Genomic DNA, 10,722 nt, shown 5'->3' on the forward strand with positions numbered 1-10,722 from the left:
TCAAGGGGAGGACGGTAAAATGGCCTTCTTAGAACGCGCCAAGTGGCCCAGCACATACCATGAAGTATTTCAAAGAAATTTTAAGTTTAAAAACTAAATAACCTGCTTTTGCTGCTGTTCAAGGGGAAAATTTTAGTATTTGGAACAATGCTTAAAAACTTCTAGTATACTTCCTCAGCGACACTGCTCTGACTCGCTTTGAGGTGAACGTTTATCAGGACTAAGAAATTTTCTTGATATCTAAACACAATTTGAACACCAAGGTCGGTAGCGTCAAGCTGAGCTTGAAGCTGTCGGTCAAACCTAGCCAGTTAGTTTTCGGACAGGATAGGCGCTATACACAATCTTATGCAAATGTCCCTTTTCTGGGTTTACAGGTGCCCTTCAAGTTTTACAAGAGTTGCCATAGGTAGAATCTTAATATTACAAAACACCTTCTCTGGGGACGCCACAATTGTTTTGAAAAGACAGTACACCAGACTAGTCGAGTAGTTTGCTGACAGCACAAAAAAATTGATCATGCATAGCTGTGCGTTGGTTGCGTGCGCCTTGCCCCATAGTCTTTGTAACCTTGGCAGGGACTTGTTTGCTCGCAGTATTCTCCGTTTGCGACAGCAACACAGGCGTGTGAATGTACCTCGACTCGTGATAAGACAATAACTATTCGCAGCTACAAAATTGCGGGACACTTTCGGAGAGACGGCACACTTAACATGGCACTTGTGGGAGGATCCCATCATGGGCCCGAAGCCCGGACTTGACTTTCTTGCGAGTTGGCGTCGTCCAGCCCTTGGTCACAGATCTTTACCAGATCACGATGGCCTACCGTTACTGGAAAAGCGGCAAGCATGACGACGGCACTGTGTTCGACCTTTTTTTCAGGAAGAATCCGTTTCAAGAAGAGTTCACCGTGTTCGCTGGTTTGGAGGATTGCATTCTCTTTCTGCAAGCCTTCCGTTACTCCAAAAGCGATATCGAATACTTGAAGACTATTCTCCGAGCCAGTGATGACCCTGCTTACTACGATTACCTCTCGTCTTTAACTGGGAAAAAGTGAAGCTTTATGCAGTACCAGAAGGAACTGTTGCGTTCCCAAGGGTGCCCCTAATACAAGTGGAAGGTCCACTTGCGGTGTTGCAGCTCTTCGAAACATTGTTAAACCTTGTAAATTATGCCAGTTTGGTGACAACAAATGCTGCGAGGTTCCGGTTAGCGGCTGGGTCAAGCATAAGCCTTCTTGAGTTTTGTCTGAGGCGAGCTCAAGGTCCCGATGGAGGGCTGTCAGCATCCAAGTACACCTACCTTGGTGGGTTTGATGGGACAAGCAATGTGTTGGCAGGAAAGCTATTCAATATTCCACTGAAAGGAACCCATGCCCATGCTTTTATTATGAGTTTTTCTTGCTTGGAAGATTGCAAACTCCGAACACTGAAGGCAACTGGAGGAGATGAAGTAGACTTCATGGAATTGTGCTACTAATGGCGGAAATAACTGACTGGCCTTTTCAAGACCATAGAAGGTGAGGCAAGCAGTTACGACTTGTTACGACTTTTACTTCCTTCAAATGATCAAGTTTGGTCATCTTTCCAACAGACCGGCGCAACCGAAAGGCCGCGCCGGACATCGGTCCGAAGACCTCACTAAATCATTCAATCGGTAGTAGCGACGGGCGGTGTGTACAAAGGGCAGGGACGTAATCAACGCGAGCTTATGACTCGCGCTTACTGGGAATTCCTCGTTCAAGGGGAACAATTGCAAGCCCTATCCCAATCACGAAAGAAGTTCCACGGGTTACCCAGTCTTTTCAGACAGGGATAAAGACACGCTGCTTCCTTGAGGGTAGCGCGCGTGCGGCCCCGGACATCTAAGGGCATCAGAGACCTGTTATTGCTCTGTGGCGCGCGGCTAGGAGCCGCTTGTCCCTCTAAGAAGGTTGTAAGGTGCTGGGAACCCCGCACCTATTTAATAGGCTAGAGTTTCGTTGGTTATCGGAATTAACCAGACAAATCACTCCACCAACTAAGTACGGCCATGCACCACCATCCACCGAATCAAGAAAGAGCTCTCAATCTGTCAATCCTCTGTCAATCTGTCCATCACGCTACCCCAAGCTCAATCAAGCGGTCATTGTAGGATTGGGAGAGACTAGACTTGAGCGAGAAATTATGGAAACTGCACACAAGCACAGACATGGCCTAGACGCGTGCGTAAGTAAGCCTTCGATGCTTCTCCTAGATAAAGAAACCCCTTTTTTGATTCACCAATGACAGTTGTTTTCTGCTACGTGTGTTTCATCTCGTTGTTCAGTATATTAAGGCACACTGCATGCAGATGCGACATTTTGCTGCAAAGTGTTTCATGGTAATAAGCCTAAGTTGCTGGTTACCGCTCCTCCTGTTCACTTCTTCGGCTTCCGTCCCGTCTGAAGTGTTGACCCGTGGTAGCGGTGTGTTGTGATAGCCTTGCGGAAATAACGCGTTGCGAGCGCTCACTCGTCTACACGGACAGGACGACGTCGAAGTCACGAAGCCACCGCCATCGTAACTGCCATCATTTGGTGTCGCCTTGCAAAGAGCAGCCACAAGCGACTAATAAAGCGAGCAGGCGGGCGAGGCGTTGAGCGGCAGTCCGCCTCAAGAAGCAACGTACGCGTACTAGCGTCCACCGGGCGTAGCGGAGTGCTGTGGTAGTCTTGCCGAAATCATACGTTTTGAGCGCTCCCTGGTCGACACGGAGAGGACAACGTCCAACTTCCGAGACTACCGCCGTCGTATATGCCATCATATTTTGTCCCCTCGCAGAGCAGCCCGAAGCGAATCCTACAATGAGTAGGAGGCCGAGGCAGTCACTCTTCGTTGAGCAGCAGCCCCCAGCAAGTACCAACGCACGGCACCAGCGGAATGCTGTAGCTGTCTTGCCCAAATAATGCGTTGTGAGTGCTGACTGGTCGAGACGCCGTGAACGTCGTCAAAGTTACGAAGCCACCGCCGTCATAACTGCCACCATCAGCTGTCGCCTCGCAGAGAGCCGTCACAAGCGACTACTATAGCGAGCAGGGCGAGCCAGATACTTCTGCGTTGAGTGACAGCCCGACGAAAGTAGCAACGCACGCGCACTAGGGTTGTCCGGGTTAGGCAAGTGCTGTGATAGTCATGCCGAAGTACTGTGTTGCGACTGCTCACTGGTTGACACGGAGAGAACGACGTCCAAGTTCCGAGGCAACCGCCATCGTAACAGCCAGCACGTGTTGTCGCCTCGCCGAGAGCAGTCAAATTCGACTACTATAACGAGCGGGTGGAGGGGGGAGCGAGTGAGACACTTTTGCGTTGAGTGGCAGCAAGTAGCAATGCACTAGCACTAGCGTTGACGGGGGGTAGTGGAGTGCTCTGATAGCCTTGTCGAAATAACTCGTTGATAGTGCGAACTGGTCTACATGGAGACGACGACGTCCAAGTCACGAAGTCGCCACCGTCGTAACGGCCAGCATGTGTTCTCGCCTCCCAGAGGGCCGTCACACGGAACTACGATAGCGTACAGGCGTACGAGCCAGAGACTTTTGCGTTGAGCGGCAGCCCGCCGCAACAAGCAACGCACGTACACTAGCGTCGACCGGGGTTAGCGGAGGGCTGTAGTAGTGTTGCCGAAATAACGCGTTGATAGCGCTAACTGGTCTACACGGACAGGATGACGTCCAAGTCACGACGCCACTGCCGTCATAACTGCCAGCATGTGTTGTCGCCTTGCTGAGAGCTGTTACAAGCGACTATTGTAGCGAGCAGGCGGGCGAGGCATTGACTTTTGCGTTCAGCGGCAGCCCACAGCAAATATCAACCCACGAACCCTAGCATTGATGGCGGGTAGCGGAGTGCTGTGGTAGTCTTGCCGAAATAATGCGTCGCTTGTGCTCACAGGTGAACACGCCGCGTACGTCGTCCAAGTCACGAAGCGACCGCCGTCGTAACGGCAAACATATGTTGTCGTCTCGCAGAGAGCAGTCACAAACGATCACTATGGCAAGCAGAGGGGTGAAGCAGATACCTTTGCCATGAGTTCCAGCCTACAGCAAGTAGCAACGCTAGCGCACTAGTGTTGACAGGTGGTAGCGAACAGCTGTGATAGCCTTGCCGAAATAATGCGTTGCGAGTGCTCACTGGTCCACATGGTCGGAACGTCGCCCTAGCCAGCATATGTTGTCGCCTCGCAGAGAACAGTCACAAGCAACAACTATAGCAAGCCGGGGAGGGAAGCAGGCAATATTGCGCTTAGAGGCAACCCGCGGCAAGTAGCAACGTACGCGCACTAGCATTGACCAGGGGTAGGGGAGTGCTTTTATTGTATTGCCGTAATAATAGGTTGCGAGTGCTCACAGGCAAACACGGGGCTAACGTGGTCCAAGTCACGAAGCCACCCCAATCGTAACTGCGAGCACGTATTGTCGCCTCACAGAGAGCAGTCTCGAGAGACCACTATAGCGAGCTTTGGCCGAGGCAGCCGTCCTTGCGATGAGCGGCAGCCCACAGCAACTAGCAACGCACGCGCCTTAGCGTTGACCTGGGGTAGCGGTGCACTGTGGTATTCTTGCCGAAATATTGTAGTGCGAGTGCTCACTGGTCGACATCCAGAGAGCGACGTCCAAGTCACGAAGCACCCCCTGGCCGGCATATGCTGTCGCCTCGCAGATAGCAGTCAAAAGCGACAACTTTAGCCAGCAGGGAAGGCAAGCAGGCACTTGTGCGCTGTGCGGCTGCCCGCGGCAAGTAGCAACGCACGCGCACTAGCGTTGATCGGGGGTAGTGGAGTGCTGTGGTAGTCTAGCCAAAATACCACGTTGCGAGTGCTCACTGGTCGACACGGAGAGGGCGGCGTCCATGATCAGAAGCAACTGCAGTTGTAACTGCCTGCACATGGTTTCGCCTCGCAGGGAGCAGTCACAAGCGACTACTATAATCAGAAAGTGGGCGAGGCAGACTTCTGCGTTGAGCGGCCGCCCGCAGAAAGTAGCAACGCATAAGCGCACTAGCGTTGACCAGGTTAGGCAAGTGCTGTGATAGTCACGCCGAAATAATGCGTCGGGAGTGCTCAATGGTCGACACGGAGAGGATGACGTCCAAGTTCCGAGGCAACCACCATCGTAGCAGCCAGCATGTATTCTCGCCTCGCAGAGAGCAGTCAAAATTGCCTACTATAACGAGCAGGAGGGCGGTGAGACACTTTTGCGTTGAGCGGCTGTCCGCAGGAAGTAGCAACGCACGCGCACTGGCTTCGACGGGGGATAGCGGAGCGGTGTACTAGTCTCGACGAAATTATGCGTTGCGAGTGGTCAGTGTTAGACATGGAGAGGACGACGTACAAGTCACGAAGGCAACGCAGTCCTAACGGCCAGCATGTGTTGTCGCCTCGCAGAGAGCACTTAGAAGTGAACACTATAGCGAACAGTGGGGCTGGCAGACAATTTTCCGTTGAGCGGAAGCCCGGAGCAAATGGCAAAGCACGCGCACTAGCATTGAGTGGGGGTAGCGGAGTCCTGTGAGAGTGTTTGCGAAATAATGCATTGCGAGTGTTCACAGCTGGAACGCCGCAAGCGTTATCCATGTCACGAAGCCACCGCCTTCTTAACTGACAGCATCTGTTGTCGCCTTGCAGAGTGCAGTCACAAGCGAATACTACAGCAAGCAAGGGCGCAAGGCTGACAGTTTTCTGTTGAGCTGCAGCGCGCAGCAAGCAGCAACTCACACGCACCAGCATTGACCGGGGAAAGCGGAGTACTTTGATACCCTTGCCGAAATATTGCAGTGCCAGTGTTCACTGGTCGACCCGGAGTGGACGACGTCCAAGTAACGAAACCACCGCTGTCATAACTGCAAAGATGTGTGTCACCTCGCAGAGAGCAGTCACAAGATAGTACTATAACGAGCAGGCGGGCGAGGCAGACACATGCGTTGAGCGGCGGCGCTAAGCAATTAGCAACGCAAGCGCACAAGCGTTGACAGGAGAAAGCGCCCGGCATTCATAGTCCTGTCGAAACATTGCAGTTCGAGTGCGCACTGGTGGACACGGAGAGGACGACGTCCAAGTTTCCAAGCGATCACCGTCGTAACATTCATTAGGGGTTGTCGTCTCACAGACAGCAGTCACAAGCCACTACTATAGTGAGCAGGGCGCGAGGCAGACACTTTGGCGTTGAGCGGAAGCCCGCAGCAAGTAGCAAAGCACGCGAACTGGCGTTGACAAAGGGTTGCGGAGGGCTGTGATAGTCTTGCCAAAATATTATGCTGCGAGTGCTACTTGCCGACACTCCGCGAACAACGTCCAAGTCACGACGCCACCGCGGTCGTAACTGGCAGCATATGTTGTCGCCTCTAAGAGAGAAGTTACTACCGACAACTATAGCAAGTTGGGGGGCGAGGCAGACACTTTTTCGATGAGCAGCAGTCCGCAACAAGTAGCAACGCTTGCGCACTGGCGTTGACAAAGGGTAGCGGAGGGCTGTGATAGTCTTGCCAAAATATTATGCTGCGAGTGCTACTTGCCGACACTCCGCGAACAACGTCCAAGTCACGACGCCACCGCGGTCGTAACTGCCAGCATATGTTGTCGCCTCTAAGAGAGAAGTTACTACCGACAACTATAGCAAGTTGGGGGGCGAGGCAGACACTTTTTCGATGAGCAGCAGTCCGCAACAAGTAGCAACGCTTGCGCACTGGCGTTGACAAAGGGTAGCGGAGGGCTGTGATAGTCTTGCCAAAAAATATGCTGCGAGTGCTACTTGCCGACACTCCGCGAACAACGTCCATGTCACGACGCCACCGCGGTCGTAACTGCCAGCATATGTTGTCGCCTCTAAGAGAGAAGTTACTAGCGACCACTATAGCAAGTAGGGGGGCGAGGCAGACACTTTTTCGATGAGCAGCAGTCCGCAGCAAGTAGCAACGCTTGCGCACTGGCGTTGACAAAGGGTAGCGGAGGGCTGTGATAGTCTTGCCAAAATAATATGCTGCGACTGCTACTTGCCGACACTCCGCGAACAACGTCCATGTCACGACGCCACCGCGGTCGTAACTGCCAGCATATATTGTCGCCACTAAGAGAGAAGTTACTAGCGACCACTATAGCAAGTAGGGGGGCGAGGCAGACACTTTTTCGATGAGCAGCAGTTCGCAGCAAGTAGCAACGCTTGCGCACTAGCGTTACCGGTGGTAGCGAATTGCTGTCATAGGCTTGCCGAAATGATGCGTTGTGAGTGCTCACTTGTATACCCAGAGAGGACGACGATCAAGTTCCCAGGCTACCGCCATCCTAAATGCCGGCTTGTGTTGTCTCGCAGTGAGCAGATAGAAGCGACTGCTAGAGTGAGCTGGGGGGCGAGTCAGATAAGATGTTAAGCGGCAGCCCACAGCAATTAGCAACGCCCACGTGCTAGCGTTTATTGGGGGTACCGAAGCGCTGTGGTCATCATCAGCATCATCACATCGGCCTGGTTATGCCCACTGCAGGGCAAATGCATCTCCCATAGTTCTCCAGGTAACCCGGTCATCTACTGATTGTGACTATGTTGTCCCTGCAAACTTCTTAATCGCATCCGCCCACCTAACTTTGTGCCATCCCCTGCTACGCTGCCCTTCCCTTGGAATCCCGTCAGTTACTCTTAATGACTATCGGTTATCTGCCCTCCTCATTACATGTCCTGCCGATGCCATTTTCGTTTTCTTGTTTTCAACTAAGATGTCACTAAGTAGCGTTTGTTGCGTCAATCCATCTGCTCGTTCCTTAACCCTCAGCGTTACACCCATCATTTTTCTTTCAATGGCTCGTTGCATCGTCCTAAATTTAAGTAGAAGGCTTTTCTTAAGCCTTCAAGTTTATGCGCCGTTGGTGAGAACTGGTGAAACGCAGCTGTTATACACTTTTCTCATGAGCGATAACGGCAACCTTCTGCTCATGATCTGAAAATGCCTACCAAACGCACCCCGGCCCATTCTATGCTGTGGCAGCCTTGCTGAAATATTGCTGTGCGAGCGCTAAATGGTTGACACGGAGAAAACGAGGTACAAGACACGAAGTCAACGCCGTCGTAACTGCCAGCATGTGTTGTCGCCTTGCAGAGAGCCCTCACAAGCGAACACTATAGTGAGCAGGGGGGGGGGGGGGGGAGAAGGACACTTTTGCGTTGAGCGGAACACCCCAGTAAATACCAGCGCACGCGCACTTGCGTTGACCGGGGGTAGCGGAGTGGTGTACGAGTCTCCCAGAAATTATGCGTTGCGAGCGCTAAATGGTCGACACGAAGAGGACGACGTACAAGCCACGAAGCCAATGCCATCGTAAATACAAGCATGTGTTGTCGCCTTGCAGAGAGCACCCAGAAGCAAACACTATAGTGAGCAGGGTGGCAGATGGAAACGTTTGCGTAGAGTGGAACACAACAGTAAATAGCAGCGCACTCGCATTTGCGTTGACCGGGGGTAGCGGATTGGTGTACTAATCTCGCCGAAATTATGCGTTGCGAGTGCTCACTGGCCGACATCAAGACGACGACATACAAGTCGCGAAGCCAACGCCGTCGTAACTGTGAGCATATGCTGTCGCCTTGCAGATAGCACTCGTGAGCGAACATTTTAGCGAGCAGGGTGGCAGTCAGATACTTTTGCATTGAGCGGATGCCCGCAGTAAATAGCAGCGCACGTGCACTTGCGTTGACCGTGGCTAGCCGAGTGGTGCCCTTGTCTCGCCGAAATTATGCGTTGCGAGTGCTCACTGGCCGACATCAAGACGACGACGTACAAGTCGCGAAGCCAACGCCGTCGTAACTGTGAGCATGTGCTGTCGCCTTGCAGATAGCACTCGTGAGCGAACATTTTAGCGAGCAGGGTGGCAGTCAGATACTTTTGCATTGAGCGGACGCCCGCAGTAAATAGCAGCGCACGTGCACTTGCGTTGACCGTGGCTAGCCGAGTGGTGCCCTTGTCTCGCCAAAATTATGCGTTGCGAGTGCTCACTGGCCGACATCAACACGACGACATACAAGTCGCGAAGCCAACGCCGTCGTAACTGTGAGCATGTGCTGTCGCCTTGCAGATAGCACTCGTGAGCGAACATTTTAGCGAGCAGGGTGGCAGTCAGATACTTTTGCATTGAGCGGACGCCCGCAGTAAATAGCAGCGCACGTGCACTTGCGTTGACCGTGGCTAGCCGAGTGGTGCCCTTGTCTCGCCAAAATTATGCGTTGCGAGTGCTCACTGGCCGACATCAAGACGACGACATACAAGTCGCGAAGCCAACGCCGTCGTAACTGTGAGCATATGCTGTCGCCTTGCAGATAGCACTCGTGAGCGAACATTTTAGCGAGCAGGGTGGCAGTCAGATACTTTTGCATTGAGCGGACGCCCGCAGTAAATAGCAGCGCACGTGCACTTGCGTTGACCGTGGCTAGCCGAGTGGTGCCCTTGTCTCGCCGAAATTATGCGTTGCGAGTGCTCACTGGTAGATGATAAGAGGGCGACATACAAGTCGCGAAGCCAACACCGTCGTAACTGCGAGCATGTGCTGTCGCCTCGCAGAGAGCACTCACAAGGGAGCACAATAGCGAGCAGGAGGGCAGGCAGACACTTTTGCATTGAGCGGAAGCCCGCAGTAAATTGCAGCGCACGCGCACTAGCGTTGACTGGTCCCAGCGGTATGGTGTACAAGTCTCGCCGAAATTACGCGTTGTGGGTGCTGACTGGCAGACACCAAGAGGACGACATACAAGTCGCGAAGCCAACGCCGTCGTAACTGCGAGCATGTGCTGTCGCCTCGCAGAGAGCAGTCATAAGCGACTGCTATTGTGAGCAAGAAGCGAGTCAGACACAGTTGTGTTGAGCAGAAGGCCGCAGCAAGAAGCAGCGCACGCGCACTAGCGCTGACCGGTCCTTGCGGTTTGGTGTACTAGTCTCGACGAAATTATTGCGTTGGGAGTGCATACTGGTAGACACGGAGAGGACGACGTGCAAGTAACGAAACCAACGCCGTCGTAATGGCCGGCATGTGTTGTCGCCCCGCAGAGAGCACTCAAAAACGAGCACTTTAGCGAGCATGGGGGCAGGCAGACACTTTTGCGGTGAGCAACAGCCCGCATCAAGTAGCAAAACACGTGCGCTAGCGTAGACCGGGGGTAGTGGAGCCGTGTACCAGTCTCGCCGAAATTATGCGTTGCGAATACTCACTGGTAAATACAGAGAGGACCACGTACGAATAACGAAGCCAACGCCGTCGTAACTGCCATTATGTGTTGTCGCCTCGCAGACAGATTCACAAGTCAACAGTATAGCGAGAAGGGGGGCATGCATAAACGTTTGCATTGAGCGGAAGCCCGCAACAAGTTGCATAGCACGCGCACTAGCGTTGACCGGGCGCACTGGAGCAGTGTACTAGTCTCGCCAAAATTATGCGTTGCGAGTGCTCACTGGTAGACACGGAGAGGACGACGTACAAGTCACGATGCCGACGCCGTCGTAACTGCCAATATGTGTTGTCGCCTCACTGAGAGCCCTCACAAGTGAAGAGTATAGCGAGCAGGGGGGCATGCATACACTTTTGCGTTGAGCGGAAGTCCGCAGCAGGTTGCATCGCACTCGCACTAGCGTTGACCTGGTGTACCGGAGCAGTGTACTAGTCTCGCCAAAATAATAGCGTTTGGAGTGCTCCCTGATAGACACGGAGAGGACGACGTACAAGTCACGAAGC

At 53.0% G+C, this 10,722-nt stretch overlaps 1 pseudogene; it reads left to right on the forward strand.

The window, feature by feature from the left end:
• Positions 1-535: 535 nt before the first annotated feature.
• On the forward strand, positions 536-1,527 carry LOC135915552 (nicotinate phosphoribosyltransferase-like; annotated as a pseudogene).
• Positions 1,528-10,722: the final 9,195 nt, after the last annotated feature.

Source organism: Dermacentor albipictus, chromosome 8 (assembly GCF_038994185.2).
Source record: "Dermacentor albipictus isolate Rhodes 1998 colony chromosome 8, USDA_Dalb.pri_finalv2, whole genome shotgun sequence".
Taxonomy (NCBI): domain Eukaryota; kingdom Metazoa; phylum Arthropoda; class Arachnida; order Ixodida; family Ixodidae; genus Dermacentor; species Dermacentor albipictus.